The following is a 22,305-nucleotide window of genomic DNA, read 5'->3' on the forward strand; positions in this document are numbered from 1 at the left end:
GGTACTGGGATTGAGCCCCATGTAGGGCTCCCTGCTCAGCAGGCAGTCTGCCTCTGCCTCTGCCCCCACCTCCTGTTTGTGCTCTCTCCCTCTGCTCTCCCTCTCTTTCTCTCTGTCAAATAAATAAAATCTTTAAAAAAAAGAAACTTGAAATAATTACTTCTATTATCATTATTAACAAACCAATACAACTAGTTTGCAAATGGAGTTTTAGGTGGCTGTATGTACACAGTTCTCTAAACAGGGAAGAATTACTTTTTCCCCTTTTGTCTCCTATATATGTGACCAAAAATGTGTTCCTTCTCATTTAAAAAACAAACAACAACAGTTTATTGGGATGGAACCTATTGAAAGTTTCAATGATTTACTCTTATTATGCGGTGTAGCTACAATAAATAGTAGAAAATTCTCTAACGTGGGTTTTAGGAGGCTTTCTAATTTTCCACTTGTCCACCACACAGACCAAAGTCCATCAAATACTAGTTTCAAAGGCTGTATTTCAGTGCTCCGCGGGATGCACATCTCCAAGGACACAGGTGTGCTGAATGGAGGCACACAGTCACAATCATCTCTGACCTACCTCTCAGAAAAGCGGTCCTTTTTTTTTTTTTTGTAAGGTTTTTATATGGGTCAAAACACTCTACACACTGAGTTCAAAGTCATCTAAGAACCGCTCAAGTAAAAGGGACCTCGAATTACATTTTTTCCCCTCTCCATATTTCTTTATCTAAAGCAAAAAAAAAAAAAAAATCCTCATGGTGAAAAATGTGTCTCTGATATTTCCCCAGTAGTCAAAAATACCTGCTTTTTAATAAGAGCTGCTGGAAAATATAAAGTTGAGAAAACTAATTTATTTATAAAAACCACAGTGACACGAGCTGAAGCAGAACTTATTTCACCATCAAGAGACCTGTCATGGGCTGCCTGTACTAAATGCCCCAAAGCAACAGTAAAATGAAAGAAGGAAAGGTGCTGCAGTTGATATAGTGGTTGCTAAGTTTCAAAGTATTTTCACTTCAAAGTACTAGAATTTTCTAACAGAAAGTCAAATGATCCCGTCATGACAGCAAGTCTAATGTCCCATTTTTCCCCCACCTTCTCTTGTGGTTTTGCAGTTTTCCTGCTTGATTCCCTTGTAGCAAACTATTTTTAAATGTACTAAGGTGGTTTTTTTTTTAATGTTTTATTTATTTATTTGAAAGAGAGAGAGAGCATGGGTTAGGGGCAGAGGGAGAGGGAAAGCAGACACCCTACTGAGCAAGGAGCCAATGCACAGGGCTTGATCCCAGGACCCTGGGATCATGACCTGGGCCAAATGCAGATGTTTAACTAACTGAGCCACCTCAGAGCCCCTAAATGTACTAAGTTGTATAGTAGCAAAAATTTCTAAAGATGATTGGCAGAGCTTCCACCAACATGAAGCCCTTTGGGTGTGGAAGGGTCCACAGTAGAGGTGTTATCCACACAGTAGTGACACAAGAGCGCCCCTGGCTGCCTACCAGATGCTGGGTACTGCTCTATGCACCTTGCTCATATCATGCTTATAACTCTCTGAAGCAGTAAAATGTTACGCTCACGCACACTGCAGGGGAGGAGATCGAAGCTTAAAGTAGTTTGGCAAATAAGCTGATAACCGAGATCGGTAGGTATCAGAGCTGAAATGCAGACAGTTCTGTCTGACATCATCAACCCCCCCCCCCCACCTCACACTCTCCACACTCTCTGGGCAATGCTGCCAAATGTTTTACATTAGAATCAAAGAACTAGAAAACATAGCTTTAAAAAGTCAAGACTTAGGGTGAACAGCAGTCATTAGAGAAGTGCTGGCTTTGCTCGGCTGAATAATTTTGTTTCTGGAAATAGGTCTTGGGGGTACATCTAGATAGAGGAGACTCTGCAGATGGATGGCCAAGTCACCGCACATAAAGACTGAGAACATTTCCCAAATGTTGAATAAAGTCTGATATGATCACAAATGGATGTTCTGTTGACTCATCCTTCCATCAATTGTGAGGGAGAAAAATCAAAGATAGAGCCTCATTTCATTTCTTTTTTTTTTTTAAGATTTATTTATTTATTTATTTATTTATTTATTTATGATAGACACACAGAGAGAGAGAGAGGCAGAGACACAGGAGGAGGGAGAAATAGGCTCCATGCCGGGAGCCCAACGTGGGACTTGATCCCGGGACTCCAGGACCGTGTCCCAGGTCAAAGGCAGGCGCTAAGCCGCTGAGCCACCCAGGGATCCCCCTCATTTCATTTCTGAACTCACTCAGCACAAAGCCGGGAGAGCACAGACAGTTTTGTGAGACAATCCAAACATTCTCCTAACTGGCATAAAGTGCAGTCACAAGCCAAAAGAAGCCATAACATTGGAAACCCCCCTCCCCGCCCCCCGCCCTGGAATTCACAGAAATCTCAAGGAAGGCCTTTGAGTCTTTAGCTCATTGAGTGGGGTGTCAGTTAACTTCACTCATTGATTCCAAACATGATTATGGGGTACTGACCGTACATGTGAAGAATCTCTGTCGTAGACAGAAGTGCCTTGTGGCCTAGGATGGCATCGGGGTTACAAATTCACTGCCTCAGTGAGCACAACCTTTGCTTTTTTCCCATGATATCCATAAAAAGGAAATGCCTACATGAGGAGCAGTTAAACCTTAGGTAACCGTTCAATATTCCCATTGTTCATACACACTGATTTTGTTCTCAAGGCAGAGGCCATGTCAGGCCAGCAATACTGCTCTAGATTCCAGGGAGTAATCACCTAAGAAATCAATATTTACTGGTCCATTCCTCTCTATTTTGCCATCAAAACCATTTAATGAAACAGCAACAAGAAATGGATACTTTCAAAAGACAGTTGATGCTTTCTAAGACAGAACACTTAAAGAAAAAAACTAATAAAATGTAAAAAGCCTCAAACTATCACTTTAATTGCACCCCTTCAAGAATTATTTTTTCAGCCACAGAAAGACAATCCACTTGTTATGTAAATTTGGAATTTGATTTTAAAAATTATAGAAACAGAATCTTTTCAGACCAATTGATACAAATGAGAATTTTACTACCCCTGTTAGAGATGAGAAAACTAGTTATGTGTAAATTGGAGTAAAAAAATGACTGCACTTTATCAGCATTCGGTAAAAAAAAAAAAAAAGACAAAGCTGTCATAACTCACAGGAAAATCTAAAATGCTCTAAAACCTCAGTGAATTTGGGAAGAATCCTAGCCTAAATTTAAAACGCGCGGCGCGCGCGCGCACACACACACACACACACACACACACATTTCCAGACACTCCAATTTATTGTGTAGAGTGCCATAAAATACTAACACTAGACTATCATCTCCTTTAAGTCAGGCCCCAGTGTCTCATATACTCTTCACCCTATCACACAGTGTCTGGCACACAGTGGGTGCTCAAAAAATATCTGCAGAATCAATAAATGAAAGTAACATTGATACTGATCAATGCCCACTTTTCTCATTTATCTCCCTAACGCAGCTATATTCAAAATGTTAATGAGTAACCTTGCCAGTACAAATACATGTCCAGTATTTTCCGAGGTAGAGCACCTGGGTCTCTGAATAAGGAAATGGTAGGCTGTTCAAAAGGAAAATCAACACTAAAGCAAAGCACAGAAACAGCCAATTAAGAAGGAAGAGTTCATCTTCCTCATTGTCTACTCCTGTTTCTAACAGTTTTCCATTTTATTTTTTTTTTAATTTTTATTTATTTACTTATGATAGAGAGAGAGAGAGAGAGAGGCAGAGACACAGGCAGAGGGAGAAGCAGGCTCTATGCATCGGGAGCCTGATATGGGATTCGATCCTGGGTCTCCAGGATCACGCCCTGGGCCAAAGGCAGGCGCCAAACCGCTGCGCCACCCAGGGATCCCCAACAGTTTTCCATTTTAAACCATTTTCCATTTTAAAACCATCCCAGAGACATGGAGGACTTAACAATGGTTATGAAATGCAATGTTCTGTAATTTTATCCGCCTTGGACATGACATATGGAGCTGCCATTCTTGTAGATTAAAAGCAATTGCATATCGGCCACTTTATATACTTCAAGCTGATCGAAATCTAGGCACAGCTGATAGAGACTGGAAAACACAGGAAAGAAAGAAGTGCAGGAAGAGATGCAAGAGCAACAACTGCCTCTTGCAAAATGGGGAGTTAAGAGATAGCATATGTATGGATAGACTAATAAACACTGGTTTAAGTACGTTGTTTGAGGTTACAAAGGTGACTGACCAGGAAGGAAACTAAAAATAATGGGACATGTATTTTTAGCTGAGTGGGTAGGAAGCAGATTGATGGAGGATGACAAAAATGAAGGTGCAGGATGAGCTAACTCCTCACCCATTAGAGAAGGACATCAGGAGACTATGTCTAAACTGGCATATTGTTAGGAATCTGGAGGTATCTCCCCAAAGAACTAATAACAGAAATAAATGCACTTCTGTTGTGCAATAGTAGGTGAACCCATTATGGGTGAGAGATGACACGTTTTTCTCATAAGCCCTCAGTATCATTTAGTTTATTTTAATTATGGTAGGTTCCACTTTGATCTAAATACATTTTAAGGGAGTAACAAAATGTCTAACTGATAAGTTGCTGTAAGTATATAATGAGATAATGCACACAAAGGACTAATAGTGCCTGGCATACAAGAAGTATTAATAAATGGTAGCTATTACGTCTTTTAAAAGCCATTGTCAAGGTTGAGAAATTCAGATAATCAAATACTATGATCCTACAAAAAATACATCCTGTTTTGTGAAAACAAAGGAAAATGTGTGCAGTTTAAATGTATTATATACTTTATAGAGGCATTTAAAATGTTTATGTGCTCTCAAAGAAAACTATCTTTCTTCTACTACAAGCTTCAATTTTAAGGTACACATAAGAATTTGCTAATGCATATAGAACTGAGAATATCACCTTCTTTCCTTTTTTATATTTCAGAACTTTGCCAATATTTCCTTTGTTTAATTTATGATTTCCTCAGGAAGACTTTCAGAATTTAGATTTATTTTATTTTTAGATTTAATTAGAACTATGAATTGAAAGAGAATGACTACATTAAACTGAGTTGAATCTCTCAAAGAGCAAAAGCAGAAACAGAACCAAAAAAAAAAAACCAAAAAACAAAAACAAAAACAAAGAAAAAAGTCTCGTAGTGAAACATACATATTCTAAGGTTAAAATAAGAAAATTAAAATTAGCTGGTGGGAAATGCAGGGTTAATTCTGCATGGGGTATTCCCTCCTCCCAAAAGGAAGAGTGAACTGGAGCTGACCCACTTACCACAGAGTGGATGAGAGGCTCCAACCAGAAGGAAAAATACAACCTTTGGAAATCCCTTCCCTGCATTTCTAGTCTCTGCCTGCAGCTCTGGTCCACACATCCCTCCTCTGCCCCCACTACCCTCCAGGCAAATGATGCAGATTCCAGTAAGTCAAAACCTGACTTTTTAAAGTCATCCTAGAAAACAAAAAAACTCAGGTTGACCTAAGGGCAGCCCCACATTCAGCCCCACAGCATTTGGCAACTATTCTTTGGTGACTCCAGCACAGATCTTTAATTAACAAGAAGGGAAGTCTTAAGTCTGCTCAAGGTAAGGGGGAAAAAAAAAACTCTCTAAAAACTTGAATTTGTAACAAACTCTGACTTGTGCACTACTTTTTGTCTCTAGAAACACTCCAAGAAGCCAGCCAGATGACACCAAAGTCAATACAATTAATAAAGTTAAGGTTTACCAGTATGATGTACCAGCCAGAATGAAGTGGAGGGAGTCGGGGGAGGAAAGAGGAGGTGTGACAATTGGCAGTTTTATTTATTGGAGGGATGGGAGGCTGTGTAAGGCCAAGTCCTCATTTTGTGTCAAAACACCCCAGCAGGTGGAGCATGGCTTTGATCGCATAGTGATTAGAGAGACCAGAGCCCGGCAAGAGAGTCCAGTGAGCAGTGGCTGGGATAAACAGAGGCAGATTAGCCTTCCACTACAAGCACGTCACCGCCTTAACTGCAGGCTTGTTGAATCACTTGGGAACATAATCTTGTGGGATATTGAAACCTGTGTTTGAGGGAACTCAAAAAAGATGGAAAGAAGGAAAGGAAAGGAAAGGAAAGGAAAGGAAAGGAAAGGAAAGGAAAGGAAAGGAAAGGAAAGGAAAGGAAAGGAAAGGAAAGGAAAGGAAAGGGAAGGGAAGGGAAGGGAAGGGAAGGGAAGGGAAGGGAAGGGAAGGGAAGGGAAGGGAAGGGAAGGGAAGGAAAGGAAAGGAAAGGAAAGGAAAGGAAAGGAAAGGAAAGGAAAGGAAAGGAAAGGGAAGGAAGGAAAAGAAGAAGAAGAAGAAGAAAGAAGAAGAAGAAGAAGAAGAAGAAGAAGAAGAAGAAGAAGAAGAAGAAGGAGAAGGAGAAGGAGAAGGAGAAGGAGAAGGAGAAGGAGAAGGAGAAGAAGAAGAAGAAGAAGAAAGGAAGGAAGGAAGGAAGGAAGGAAGGAAGGAAGGAAGGAAGGAAGGAAGGAAGGGAGAACAGCTCAAGTATGAGCTCTGAGTCAGGCCCCTTATACCACGTATCAGATCCAGACTTTCTTCTAGTTAAATTGGGGTGGGTAGATTTGACCTGATTTCATTACTCTGTTCAATTTTGTGGAATGAATTAAACAAGCCTAATACTCCTATGGAAAACTAATACAGGAAATGTGAATGGTGGTTTTCTGATATGACAGTCCAGGCTCCTGCAACTGGTCATTTGAAGAAATAAAAGATCTATGCATAAAACAAAGTTAATTATAAAAGGGAGAGATGAAATGTGCAGGAAGGACAAATTCTCAAGAGAAGTCAAGATTTGGGCATTTATATTTCAGAATTATTCAGGCAGCCAAAATACCCATGAAATATATAGATTGAATATGTTTTAAAGAGTTCAAAGTCTGGAAAGGAATAAATTACATTTTGATATATATGAACCAGAAGTCACTGTGGCTTATCTTTCAGCAAAAGCAATCCATAAATGATCATAAAGAAGCAAGAAAATACTCTTCCTCTTCCCTAACTTCCGAGCATCATAACATCACAGAAATTTTGATTTAGAAGGGTGCTCACTAATTACTCGTTCAACCTCCCTCCCATACAAGGATCCTGTGCAGCCTGTGTGTGAGTATTTCTAGGGAGCTCACAAGTGTCATATACATCAGGGAGGTGTTGGTACAAAACCTATCATTTGCTCAGCAACTGGGCTGGGGGTGCCTAAGAAAACTACCCCAGCAGTGGAGATTGTGTCAAAGTATGTGTCTGCATGTTAAGTTCCAGAGGACTCTATGGGATACTTGGGTGTTTTCAGCATCCAAGTATCCCGTAGGGAGACAGGCAATGGGGAATTCTAGCACAGGTAAATTTAGAGCCAATCATCCCATGACGGATTCCAACAGATTTGTTAAAAGATGGCAGGGTGCTAATCACCTGGCTAGGGAGGAGTGTGGCAAGAGGAGAATAAATCAGTTGGGATTCAAGAAGTGGCTTAATTTGTCAGAGTAGGAAGACATATAAGCATGCATGAAGGTGGGGAGAGTGCATCCATTCCCTCCACAGAGACCCCCAAGAGCACTCTTGAAGTGGGGCGAGTTTGGGTGAATGCTCACTGCAGTGAGGGAGCACACACTCCTAGGGATTGTGCGGCATCACAGAGAAACTTAACAGGATTGAGGTGGTGTGAGGTGATTTGAGAGAGGGTTCAAGGACTCAGGGCTTTTCTCTGGAGCAGATGACATTAGGACATTAGGTCACTTCTAAGGGTGGGGTTCAGTAAATTTTATCTCTTAGCAGGGTTGAATAAGGTTCATGTTTTTGTCTGTGTTCAGACAGGGTAACTGAGGGATCTCCTATTAGCTTGAGCTTTCACAGACACAGTGTTTGATGAAATTGTCTGTGTTCAGCAGAAACACACCATGACCCCACTGTGTATGGAGCAGCTCCTGCATGGAAGGGCCACTGTAGTCTCCTCAGAGGGTAAGTGGAAGGGATTCTTCTACCAGACAGGAGGCATGGGTTGCTGTGCAGTACTTGGTAACCATGTGGGAGCATAGCAAAATCCCCATGCGGTAAAATTCTAAGTGCCACATCGTCATGGCTGTTTGAGGGGGTGGTGACACCTGTCTTAAGGGGAAGGGGGTTTCGAGGATTCACAGCAGGCTCTGAGGAAGGCAGGGGCTAGGGCTAGAGCTGCCAGCACCCTCACTAGCTAGTCCAGCACGCCCTTGTCCAGTTTTCCAGTTGATCTCTGCTCCGTGCCAAAGGTCATATGAAAACCACAGTCTGTATTCCTCAGTGTTAAAATATACAAGGAAGCTTTTTATCCATAAGGCTGCAAATTATAAAGTAGACAGCACCATTCTGTCACTAATGGTATCTCAGGTGGGTCCAGATCAAGGAAGCTCCACATTCTTGGTAGCTCACACCTGTCCCTGCGGTTCTGCCCCCAGGCAACTTATTCCCCAAATCCATTACTGGAATTCTCCATTCTTCTGGATTAATCCACTTCTAGCATTCCTTTTACACAGCTGAAATCATACCAGCATTGAATCTTCTGTTTTCCTCTTCAACTACTCTGGAACATGTCCTTGAACATTTTAGTTTATGTCAATCCCCTTATGAGTTGTGTTGATACTAAGAATGGCTAGCAAATTTCCCCCCATCCTGAAAAAGCTGTCATTCCATTTTTTAAGCATTTTATTCACCCCACTTAACAATTCTTCATGTATTCATACATTTCAAGAGACAAAATATTATCCTCCTAGGTGACATTGAAATGATAATATATGAACCTCCTTAGGCTACAAGGTAGAAGATGTTGCGTTTCATCCATGTTCACCAGAACTAACAACAGAGGTGCCATGAAGAGAGCTCAGTTTAAGTATAACTCTATAGTCAGAGGGCTATTTTATTTTGAGAGAATATAGATACTATTTTTTTTTTTTTACTTTTATTTTTCTTTGAAAGAGAAAGAGAGAGACTGGGTGAGTAGGGGCAGAGGGAGAAGGAGGGATTTTTAAGCAGGCTCCATGCTATGCATGGAGCCTGGCACAGGGCTCGATCTCATAACCCCAAGATCATGACCTGAGCCAAAACAAAAATTGGACATCTTACTGGCTGACCCACTCAGGTGCCCCTATATTACTATTCTCCTTAGATAGAGTACAATGGCTTACGAATTCAAATAAATTAAAAATTATAAAAGTCTTCCATTTCAACAGCAGCACACTTTGGTTTTTTTAAATTAAAAAAAAAAAAAGTTTTGCTATCAAATCCTATTAAGAATAGCCCCATGATGGTACCAAAGTGTTTAAGATAGAATGAATCCAATGTAATGAAGGGCAGCAGAATGTGCCAGCTCAAAATATGTTGTTTTGAGCTGTAGACAGCTGCAGAGAGAGCCCTTCCTTGAGCATCTCTTCCTGCTCAAAGACAAAAGAACTCAGTGGTGATAAATCCCATCACCAAGAGTTTTATCAACCAGGTCAGATGGACTCATCACAGGTCAGGACACTAGAAGTTGACCCTATACCCAGAGAAACTCTGCCACAAGTTGTCATACCTTCCATTTGTTCTTCTAAAGGCCCATTCATATTTCCCAAAGATCATTTCCTCTCCCTCCCCCATCCTCCTCCCATTTCCCTATTAAGATGTCCTTTAATCCTGAATTCTAAGCCACCTCCTGGAGTTACTCATTTTCCTCTGTGTATGCACAAGGTATACATGTTCATAAACTTCCTGCTTTTCTCTTGTTAATCTGCCTGTTACAGAAGTCTCACCTAACAATTCAGAAGGGTAGAATGAAAATTATTTTTCATCCCTACAGTAGCTAACTACAACTCCCCCCACACACACACACACACAATGTGCTCCCTTACAAAGCTGTTATGTCTCAAAAAGTGGGTGAACATCTTTTACATCTTACTTTTTTTTTTTTTTAACCCAAATGTTTCTACCCATGGACTACAAATATTGGTGAGTCTGCTCTCCCGCAGAGCTGGAAACGTCCTGTAAGGGAACCAGCAGAAAGAGAGAAGACAGGATAAGCTCTTTCTTTTCTCTCTACACTCAGCCATGTTATACTCAAAGTCAGGACCTTTTCCAAATTTGCTAGAAAAAGACAGAATCAAGAGCCAAATAAAAGCCTATTTAACTTCTCTTTATTTGAAACTTCAAAGTAGGTCATTACACAGTGGAAAGGACAAAGAAGAAGAAAGAGAAAGCATTTAACAAACAACCGAAGGCTCACCAACACTAAAACTCAAATCCAAATACTTTTTCTTCTAAAGCACATCATCTAGTATTGTCAGGAAAAATAAGCCAGGAAATTGGCTTTTGTCATAATATTTCCTTCCAATCATTATGAAAGGCCACTAACTGTAAGCTAAAAATGAAAAAGGAAAAAAAGCAGCTCAGCCTCAAAATGAAAGGTTGCAGACATTAACCATTTATGAACTTAAGAGCCAGTTTTTTTTTTCTTTTAAAAAACAAAAGAATCAATATTTTCTGTTGAGTTCAATCTTCAGCTACATTTTCAAATACTGGGTGTTGTTCCTTTGTGTTTAGGAAATAGCTTCTGTTCTTCACAACTAACCAAATTTCATTAAAGACTGCAACTCTTCTTCATCTGAAAAACTATTTCTTTCTACAGCAACCAAGCTCATGCCTTGGGATGCCTCATTTTCCCCTGGAGGCAAGGCTTCTCAAACTGAACCATGCACATGCATCACACGGGGTCTGTTTCAAATGCAGGCTGGATTCAGGAAATCTGGTTCAGGACCTGTGACTGCTCTTCCAACAAGCTCCAGACGATGTCTACAGGGCTGGCCCACCTAGACCACAAGGGCCTAGAGAACGAAGTAAAAATTCAGCAACCTGTGACCCATATCAAGAGATTTGGTTTAAGTCGTTACATAGCAGAGCTGAAACTCTTTATTTTTAATGAATTCAACAAATGACCCTAACACACTCTGTCAATATCCTAGGGTTGCCATAATTAGGGACCATAGGTAGGTGTTCTACAACCACAGAAAGACATTCTCCCAGTGCTGGAGGCTAGAAATCCAACCCTGGTGTTGCCAGGGTTATGCTGCCTCTGAAAACTCCAGAGAACAATGTTCCCTCACCTCTTCTGCTTTTTGTGTGGCCGACAGTCCTTGTGGTCCCTGGATGGTAGATGCACTACTTCATCTCCACCTCCATCCCCACATGGCCTTCTCTCTTTTGCATCCCCTCGGTCTTCAAGTTGTCACATGGCATTTCCCTTTCCCTGTATCCTGTGTCCAAATTTCCCTCTTCTCATAAGGACTCCAATCATTGGATTAGGGTCCTACTGCAGCATGACCTCATTTTAACCAATCACATATGCAAATATCCTATTTCCAAATAAGGTTCACATTCACAGCTCCTGGGGTTATGACTTCCACATATCTTCTTGGAGACACAATTCAACCCAAAATGTTTGCCCGCCAAAGTTTAGGATCCACTAAAACTGTGTTTCTCCACATTGATTATTCACTAGAATTCTTGCAGAACTTTCAAAATCACAGCAATGAAAAAAAAAAAAAAATCACAGCAATGCTAGGTTCCAACCAATTAAATGGGACCCCACAGAGGTGAAGCTAGGCATTACTCTTCTTTAACACACAGAGTTATAGTGTACTGCAAGGGTTGGGAACCACTGTAAAGACTCAGATTTTACAGCTCTTTGTAAAAAATGTGTAATATTTTAAAATGGAATGCTTGCAGGGTCTTTTTTTTTTTTTCCCTAGCATGAATTGGAGAAAAATATACCAGTAATTTAGTCTATGCTAAAAATATGCTGTTTAGAAACAGAGGCTTTTTGACAATACTTGTCAAGAACCCAAAGGTTTCTTATCAGTCTGACCATAGATGTTTGATTGTTTCTTCAAGGTGGGTATAACACGGATCATGGAATAGTTACTCTTATATATAGCCATTACAGATGTTTAGAAACAATGTCAAGGTCAAGAAAGAAAGTGCATGTGAGAGAATTAAACCCAAGAAACTTGAACTTGGGAAGTTAATTTGAACAAGTTCATGATTTCAACACTATTTTCTAGTCTTTCTCGCTGTGTCATCTAATTTTGCTCCAAAGGACCACACTACAGGACTATATTTGGACTATTCTTGCCAAATATTTCAGAGTCAAGATTTCTGAAAACACTTCGAATGGCTTCTAAATATTTTAAATAGACAGATGCAATTTCTGGGTCAAAAAGAAAAAAGAAAAGAAAAGAATGGGTGTTCAATACATATAGTCAGCCTGGAGCCCTAGAAAATAATTTGAAAAATCTTAAATGAATCACACTGGGTGTCACTTTCCTTTTGAGTTGACAGAAATTCTATATTGGCATTTGTTTTGCTGTTACAGTGATTATTGGCTAAATAGTTACATGTTTATGAAATAATAACCTTTCTTGTGTTTATTAAAAGACAGTGAAAAGGAAAGAGCTAAAGAAATACTGGTATATTATAAAGCAGAGGAAAATACATAGTACACTAATGAAAACACCAGGAGCTAGTCTATCAAGAACTCCAATACTATGATACATGAGAAGTAAAATACTGATATGGAAGTGGACCAAATATATTAATCAGATTAATAATAACATACAAGTCATACAACCTATTCAGTGGGAAGAGGTAAGAATAAAGAGGTCAACATGTTGTTTTTGTAGAGCTACAATATAACTTGTCATCCAAAGGACCTTAGGGGAGGGAAAGAAATTATTATCAATAGTTATACAAGGATGACTGGTGTAATTAGGGACCATCCCCAAAGCCTCAGACCTGCAGTAACTGCAGTTCGTTCTTGGCTTCCTTCACCTGTGACTGCTTTAGCCTATAAAATATCTTTTGATGTCTTTTCCACGATCAAATATGAAAAGTGCACGTTTACTCAACAGCTACTCCAAAACATTGTACATAAAATCCACAAAGGCCAAACCATTTTATGAGTAAGAACGAGTTAAGTTAGGCAGTGGTGAAATCAACCCCAAATCTCTGTGGCCGGAAACAGGAAAGTTTCTTTGTCTTTCATGTTACATGGTCATCAGAGGGGCACAGGGGGTGTCTATTGAGCATAAGCTTGAACACTGCCAGTCACTCTGCAGGAGGAAGAGGTCTGAGGCCTCACACAGACAAGTGAGTGGTGTGTGTGGAAAGGATACAGAGCACCTTTTCACACCTCATTTGGCGAAACTCATCCTATGGTGCAATCCAACCACAACAGGCCTCGAACGTGCAATCCTACCTTGTATCTGAAAGAGGTGAAGTAGAACAGTTTGCAAATATAACTGCCTGAAAAATACCTTCATAACTCAGTATCTTCTCAACCCTTGCTTGCTCTTGTCATAAGGACCTTTCTAGTTCCCTTGGGCATGTTGTGGTTTTGGAAGGGAGGTGGCCTATTGTTACTCTTGTTTCTTCAGTCTGCTTTTCTGTCTGATTTGTCTTTTTTTTTCCTTAAGATTTTATTTATTTATTCATGAGAGACACAAAGAGAGAGGCAGAGATACAGTCAGAGGGAGAAGCAGGCTCCCTGCAGGGAGCCAGATGTGAGACTCGATCCTCGGACTCGGGATCACACCCTGAGCATGACCCAGCAGACGCTCAACTGCTGAGCTACCCCAGCATCCCTCTGTCTGATTTCTGTCTTGTTTTGATAACTTTCTAGAAAGTGTAATGGCTGCTCCTGCTACAACAATGCCACATTTGACATATGCTGCTTTCTGTACTAACTCCTCTCCTTAAGACTTACCAAGCAGTGATGCATGTCTTTGCACAATCTCTATGACTGGTACATTCTGGAAAATAGTCACATTTATCAAAGCACAAATTAGGCAAACCTCCTTTCCCAAATAGGCAAAGCAGTAATTAAAACACACAGGTAGTGTTCCTTTCAAGACATGGAAATTTGAGTAGATTGCATTTAGTGCTCCGAGAAGCAGAGAATACACACAAAATCCCATATACATGATGATCGCTACCATGTAAACCTAATATGTGTATATAAAACAGTAGCTCTGAAAAGGGATTTTAAAGGTTGCTATTCCTTGGTAATGGTATTGCAGGCCATTAAAAAAAATATATTTCCTTCTTTAGATGGTTTCTTTGTTTACTAAATACTCTGCAATACCCTTGCATTTATTTAAATTGTTGTTTTAGAAAAAATAAATTGTGCGTGCTTCAGGTCCTGGTTGTGTTCAGATATATTTGTCGTTCTCTGAGAAGGTTGATTTATGGCCCAGATATTAATCTCTGCTTACAGGTATGTTATGGCTTCAAATTATTTTTAGAACATTGTTTGGATGTATGGTTATAATAAACTGGTGTTTTAGAAATCGAGTCAGGTGCTATGGGAAGTCATCCTAATGTAATATTTCAAGTCCACTATGTTTACCTGTGGTGTTCACACTGAAATCTGAGGTTGAAATCTATAGGGCACTAACATTTAAATTTTGGTAACCCAAAAGAATATTAGATTCATGTATCAGGAAAGCTTTTCTAAGTAAACACTCTTCTAGGATCCTTTGAATCTGAATATAGGAGTTGCAAGTGAATAATGCCATCAACCCTGTCAGCTTGATGTATGGGTCCTTTCTACATCCCAGGATGATTTACAGATGCAGTCCTAAAAGTAGTTCTTATATTACATCCTGTGTAACTTCTCTGATTGAAAATATGAAGATAATAAATGTGTACAAAAGACAAATCCTACATATATTTTTTTAAAAAGCAGATATGAAAACAAGAAAACACTGGTGCTCCTATCATTTTGTTTTGAATGCAACAGCCAAAACACACAATATGCAATTTCACAAATCCCCAATTATTGCTCTTTGAATGTTTTCATCAATATTACAATATTTACTCATAAATTTGCTGTACAACATGTTCTGAATATAAAATACCAATGTTAAAGTTTAGCATTATAAAACTTTTTGCAATTTGTATTTTTTTAATGCTTTAACATACATGATCCTATCTGAAGTGGGTATAATCCCAGGAGATCACTCCTCACATGCCAGAATCATCATAAACTTTTAGGCAATGACTCCATGTACCATAATATTGCTTAATGCAAGCTTATTTTCCTTTTGTATGGAAGGGTCTTCATCTCCACTCTAAACCCTTAGCCCCAACCTCCCCCTACACATTCACATCCTTTATTTGGCCAATATTTATTTATCCCTTCAAGATTCAGCTCAGTCTTCACATGACATAGAAACCATCTCCAAATCGGCTTGCCAATCGTCCCTGCTATCTGTTCCCATAACACTATTTTCTAATATTTACAACTACGAATTGAAAAGTTCTGCTGTATATCTTCCTGGTTTCCCCTGCCTGGGTTAGGGTGTGCTGAATGCTGGGTAGGAGGATGTCACCTGTCTCCCCTGGCCAGAACATCTTCCTCCTCCTCAAAGATCCACAAGTTTAGAAATATGTCTATTCCATTTTGTGCTTCCAGTATCCATGACACAGACTGAATATAGACATGTAGAACTGGACAGTGTAGACTGAGATGTGAGGTCAAGGGTAAGGAGTAAATACTCTGTGGTGCTTTATCACTGAGTTTAATAAAGTTTCTCTGCATCCTATCATCTCTTGGAATCAAAAATAGTCACCACTAAGAGAAGGTCTTGAAAATCAGCTTATCCTGATGAAAAGTACTGGGGAATCTGAACGAATTTACATAAGAAATGTTTCCAAGTTCAGAAAAAAATTTAGGTCTTATACCTTACCCTAAAATGGCTTTAATGGGGGCATCTGGGTGGCTCGGTGGTTGAGCGTCTGCCTTTGGCTCAGGTCGTTATCAAGGGGTCCTGGGATCAAGTCCCGTATCGGGCTCCCTACAGAGAGCCTGCTTCTCCCTCTACCTATGGTCTCTGCCTCTCTCTCTGGGTCTCTCATGAATATGTACATAAAATCTTTTCTTTATAATTCTTTAAATAAAGGCTTTAGTGGTATGTAGAAAATTCATTATTGAATGAATTGAAATAATCTGTACTCTCTCAAATGCAAACAATGAACATGCATTAGTTCAATAAACTCACTGGAAATGCTGGAAGAATCTAAACAGCTTCACTCAATTATAACACTGTTGACATACTTTGCCTACCTGATAACACTGCCTAGAGCTGCCCTTTGGGAAACAGCAGGCAGTAAACCCCAATGGGACCATGATGACAAGAAACACGGGTAGTGTATCTAAATAGGCCAGAAGAAGAGTGGAGGTTTATAGGTAGGAAAAAAAGGCACCTCAATTACTGAAATCATCTCCAAACAAGAATTTGATAGTAACAGAGTTTGAAGATTTTGTTCAGTTTAGCTAACATATTATATGTATCATATGTATAAGATTTAGGATTCTGACAAAGAGAGTTTCAAGCTAGAATCTCTAATGATATTCACATTACTAGGATGTGATTCTACATTTAGAAATTTGTATAACACATACACTTCACCCTTTTGCTATATGTTTTTAGTGAATCATAGTAAGTTCCTGTATCTCTTTTCACTTATCTTATATACTGAAAAAATGATGCCCTAAAATGTTTATATTTATTGTATTAATTACATGCATCCATACGGCATTGTAGGTTCATTCAATATAGTTAATTTAATTAAAATATCACTCACATTTACCATAAGAAAAAAGGAATCTAATATTTTATTTTAGAAAGAAACTTGTGTGTTAAAGTCTTAGAAGGCCATTCATATACATTTATTTTCCTCAATATTCTTAGACTATCTGTGCAGTCTAAGTATTAAATACATTTATATGCTATTTTCTGGATTGCTAAATTGTTCAAAACAAGTGGCTCCTCTAGAAGCTTTTAATTGATTTTCCTTCTCTGGATGTTCTCCATCCTAATCAATGTTGGTGACCCCCTGGGCATGCACTGTCCACAAGCCTGGTCTCCAGTTAGTCTGGAGAGTTCCATTCCCACCGGTAGAAATTCAAGCTTTACCAAGTTTCTACCCAAAATCTAGGAGTCACAGCTGCATCTTGCATTTGCTACTTCTCTTTTATACCTTAGTATTTCCTTTGCATCTTTTCATTACTTAAACATCTAATTATCACTTCTTAATATCTTTTGATATACCAAGTGGTATAACTCTGTCTCCTGGCAGGCTCTGACACACCCTTCCCTCCAGTCTCCTCTATTTATATCATGAGGTTGGAGGGGTGCTTGATGACAAATTCTCCTGCCCTTATCTCTGGGCTGGGGCAGAAGGGAAAGGTCAGGATGTTTCAACAGGAGCTGAGTTAATAAAAACCGGGAAGATTAATACCAGGATTATATCAGAAGAGATGTGCTAATGAGTAAAGGGAATCACATACAAGAAAGTCATCAAAACCAAGGCTTGAGTCAAACAATGTCAAGGGTTGGGATGCATCTCAGAAAACTCTGTGCTGGGGCACCTGGGTGTCTCAGTCAAGCGTCTGCCATCAACTCAGGTCATGATCCCAGGAGTCTGCTCCTCCTTCTCCCTCTGCTGCTCCTCCTGCTTATGTTCTCTCTCTCTCTCTCTCTCACTTTCCCTGTCTCTAAAATAAATAAAATCTTAAAAAAAAAAAAAAAGGAAAGCAAGCCCTGTGCTGCCATGTGTCAAGAGCTGCAATAGCTAGGAAATTGAGGATTGATGTTCTCAAATATTAGGAAATATTCAGGAACTTGCTGAAGGTTGTTCTTCCCCCCAGGAACTTGTATTTAGGAAGCACTGAGTACAGACTCATGATACACAGAATAGTTAGTAATGGGAGTTGAAGAGCCAGGGAAAAAGCACGGGTGAATATACCACCACCCATTAGTGAGGTAAAGGAGAAGAGGCTATGGGATCATCACTGGCTTCTGGGCATATTGTGGAGACCTGAGATCCCAGAGATGGCCCACACCCCACAAAGTTTTTCATTCATACTTAGGATTGCATATCTTTATGGATGTGTTTTTAGCTTGTATCTTTTACCTAGGTCTCTTGGAGCCTTTTTATCAAATCACCATTGCCTTTGGGACAAACTCAGTAACTAAAATTAGAAGCCATTAGACATTTAATATCTAGAAGGATAATCCCAAAGGGCCATCGGTTGGCGCCTGGAAGAGAAGCCAGTCTGCAACACTCAATAAGACTTTAAAGATGATTCCTCAGCAACTATGTTTCCAATATTCTGATGTTGGAGTAACAAGATATACACGTAAGCTAGACAGGTATACTCAGCACACCATACAGTCGTAATTCTGATCATGACACAGGACCGAGAAAGAAAGCAAAGGAGCCAGGACATGAAAACACTACATAAAAAAGGTTACGGTGCTCTCGGTGATGTATATCTCGACCAGCACTATCCATATTTGGGGGCTAGAGGTGAAGAACAGAGTGGGCAGCAAGATGCCAGAGGTTTCATTACAACCAGACATCTTGGTGGGAGCACAGATGGGTGGGCATGATCCCTAGTGGGAACACCGGCAGCTCTTTCAGAAGAAAGATGCTTTACAAGCACACAGAACTGACCCAAGAAAGAGAGACATGGAATCATGTGCGGTGTGCTTCTTTGATAACATCTCTTTTCCATGTGGCCATTTCTAGTTTTAAAGTTGTCAAGTGCATGTCCAGTCCTGGCAGCTACCTTGCTACTTTACTTTGTGTAATAATTCCTATTTGAAGTGTAGGACATGGGATGGATTGCAATTAGAAAGTCTGTTATATAAACAAGTTTCTCAGGATCTAGTTTTCACTCGTCAACTGACAGTTACAGGTGGCATTTTTTGTTTTTTCATTCTTGAATTAAACTTTTCTTGTCATAGACATAGCAACTGTTGGGATTAAAGACTGCAATGAACAAGTTGGGGAGAAAGGATTTCTCAGGAGAGAACTAATCTCACCTTCTGTCTTTCTTTTTCTCTCAGTAATACTTATCAAGGCCCCAACCACAGAAAGAGAGAAAAATTTAACTTCAGGTCAGCTTGAAAATTGTGCTGCATCTCTGGCACTGGACATTTTAAGTTCTTGAACTAAAACTTTATGCTATGGGCCTTTTTGTTACCTAAGAGTTTAGTAGAGGAGTCATCAGACCTGTCTGAATTTTCATCCAGTAGCTGAAGAAACAGTCATCACTGAGCAAGTTTGATGGTTCATGGAAGGTAAAGTTTATCTTAAACTTTATTTCATGATTCCCCATTAAGGAATGTGCATGTTCAGTGGAATACTGGTACCAAAGGGGTACTTGGTACTTGCAGCGACAACCTTCTCTAGCTTGCTGGAGGGAAGAACCAGGAGCAGATAACATCCAGAAACATATAAAGGGTTTACACACCATGACCAAGTAGGATTTATCCCAGGAATGCAAACGGTTTTACATGTGAAAAGCAATCCATGCAACACACCATAGTAATAGCAGAAGGGACAACAAACCACATGATCACTTCAACAGACACAGGAAAACATCTGATAAAATCCAACAGCATTTTTTGCCAGAAACACTCAGCAACATAGGAAGACAAGGGAACTTCCTCAACCTGATTCAGAGCATCTACAAAACCCATCAGCTAGCATCACACTTAATAGTGACACTAGAAAGTTTTCCCTCAAAGATCGGTACAAGACAAGGATGCTTGCTTTCACCACTTCGACTCAATGCTGGAGTGGAAGTTCTGGCTTGGACAATGAGACAGTGAACAGAAACAAAAGCCATCCATATTGGAAAGGAAGAAATAAAACTATCTCTATCGACAAAGACATGATCTTGCATGTAGAAAACTTAAAGAATTCGGGCAGCCTGGGTGGCTCAGCAGTTTAGCGCCTACCTTCAGCCCAGCATGATCCTGGAGACCCGGGATCGAGTTCCGCGTCAGGCTCCCTGCAGGGAGCCTGCTTCTCCCTCTGCCTGTGTCTCTGCCTCTCTCTCTGTGTCTCTCATGAGTAAATAAATAAAATCTTTAAAGAAAAAAAGAAAACTTAAAGAATTCATACACAAAAATCTACTAGAACTAGCAACCAAGTTTGGCAAGTTTGCAGAATTCAAGATCGATATACAAAAATCATCTGTATTTTTATACACTCATAATGAGCAAATCAAAATAAGATTAAGAAAAAAATTATATTTATAGTAGCAACAAACATAATGAAAATACTTAAAAATAAATATCCAGGAATTTGCAAGTAGCCAACTTTGTTTTCAGAAATGTAAAACCACTAGATTCACTGCTTGGCTTTGTTGTGAAGTATACCCCACCCAAGCACACCCAGAAGCAAGACCACAAACTGACCACCACGTGCCTTCTCACTTCTTCCATCTCTTGCACACTTGAAATTTTTCTTGAAATTTCTTACTCTCATGATACAACTAATGCAAACTGAACATTCTAATTCCCTACAAGAGCTATGATTAGCCTCTCGTTATTTTAGTAATTTCTCAAATCAGTTTCATTGTCCTGATGCAAACATCTGCACTCCTTCTAGCTTCAGCACTCTCAACAGTTCCCCAACATTGACAGTTTTGTCTTTTCTTCCTCCAGGGGCTAATTCTCAGCTCCGAGCCATCCTCTGATCCCCTGCTTTCATCCTCACTGGATTCTCTTATCCTTAATCGGTGAGCCAGCTCCTAGACTTACACAGTTCAGAGAGATTCAGTCATCAATGAAGTATTTTCTTCGAGCCTGAGGAAAGAAAGAATGGGAAATGCACCACAAACCATTTGCCTTTGGGGATCTTTTCTTCCCTTTTGCCTTAGTAATACAAAAAAAAAAAAAAATAGCATAATCAGATCTGGGCTTACTCATACTTAATTATACCCAAACCCAAAATTACAATAGCTTGTCGATGTCACCTTGGCCCTCCCTAGAATGTTTTTGGTAAGTGTTTTGCCCATAAAGCTAATGTTAAGCAAGTGGATAACAGACCCAAGAGACGTTTTAATCCAAAATAATGACCATATCAAATGAAAGCCCTAACCTCAGTAGAGAATTACTGAAGAGTGTACTGGAAAACAGAATAATAGAAATCTAGAGCAGCAAAGAGGCAAGGCTCTTAGTCACAACTGTGCCATTTTAATCATGAGCAGATTTAGTCATTCTCAATATATTATTTTTAATTTTCATGAAGTCTTGAATTAAATAAACTGTCCCTTTAGGATTACCTCAGCTAGACACATGGACTTGGTAGAACCTACAAAGTATTTCAGACTTTTGTCCCAGAGTAGACAACAAGTAGAAAAATCAGTTTTCAACGTTAACTTCCCAGGCCCACTTGGCTTTACTGGAAGTTACAGAAAACATTTTAGATGGAATTAATATCAATTCTTCACAAACACTTCCCACCTCATTATATGAAACTAGCATTACCAAAACCGGGTAGACACACACACACAGGTATTGTATGAATATAGATGCAAAAAATCCCCAACAAAATATAAGCAAATGAAATCCAGAAACTTACAAAAGGGATTATATGCCATGACTAAGCAGAAGTTATATCAGAAATGCAAACTGGTTTAACATATGAGAAGCAATCCATGCAACCCACCATAGTAATAGCAGAAGGGACAACAAACCACATGATCACTTCAACAGACACAGGAAAACATCTGATAAAATCCAACAGCATTATTTTTGCCAGAAACACTCAGCAACATAGGAAGACAAGGGAACTTCCTCAACCTGATTCAGAGCATCTACAAAACCCCTCAGCTAGCATCACACTTAATGGTGACACCAGAGAGTTTTCCCTCAAAGATCCGAAGAAGAAAAAGATGCTTGCTCTCACCACTTCGACTCAATGCTGCAGTGGAGGTTCTGGCTTGGACAATGAAAGAGTGAACAGAAACAAAAGCCATCCATATTAGAAAGGAAGAAGCAAAATTATCTCTATCGACAAGACATGATCTTGCATGTAGAAAGCCTACAGAATTCATACACAAAAATCTATTAGAACTAGCAAATGAGTTTGACAGATTTGCAGAATCCAAGGTCAACATGTAAAAATCAATTATATCTCTGTACTAGTTATGAAAAAAAAAACAAAATAAAATTTTAAAATTCTATTTACCAGGGTGCCTGGGTGGCTTGGTCTGTTAAGCATCCAGCTCTTGATTTCAACTCAGATCATGATCTCAGGGTCCTAGGATCATGGACCATGCCAGGCAACCAACTGAGCATGGAGTCTACTTGAGATTCTTTCCCTCTTCCTCTCCCTCCCCATCTGCCCCTCCCTGCCACTTGCTGGCAAGTGTGCC

Source organism: Canis lupus, chromosome 17, assembly GCF_048164855.1.
Source record: "Canis lupus baileyi chromosome 17, mCanLup2.hap1, whole genome shotgun sequence".
In the NCBI taxonomy this organism is placed as follows: domain Eukaryota; kingdom Metazoa; phylum Chordata; class Mammalia; order Carnivora; family Canidae; genus Canis; species Canis lupus.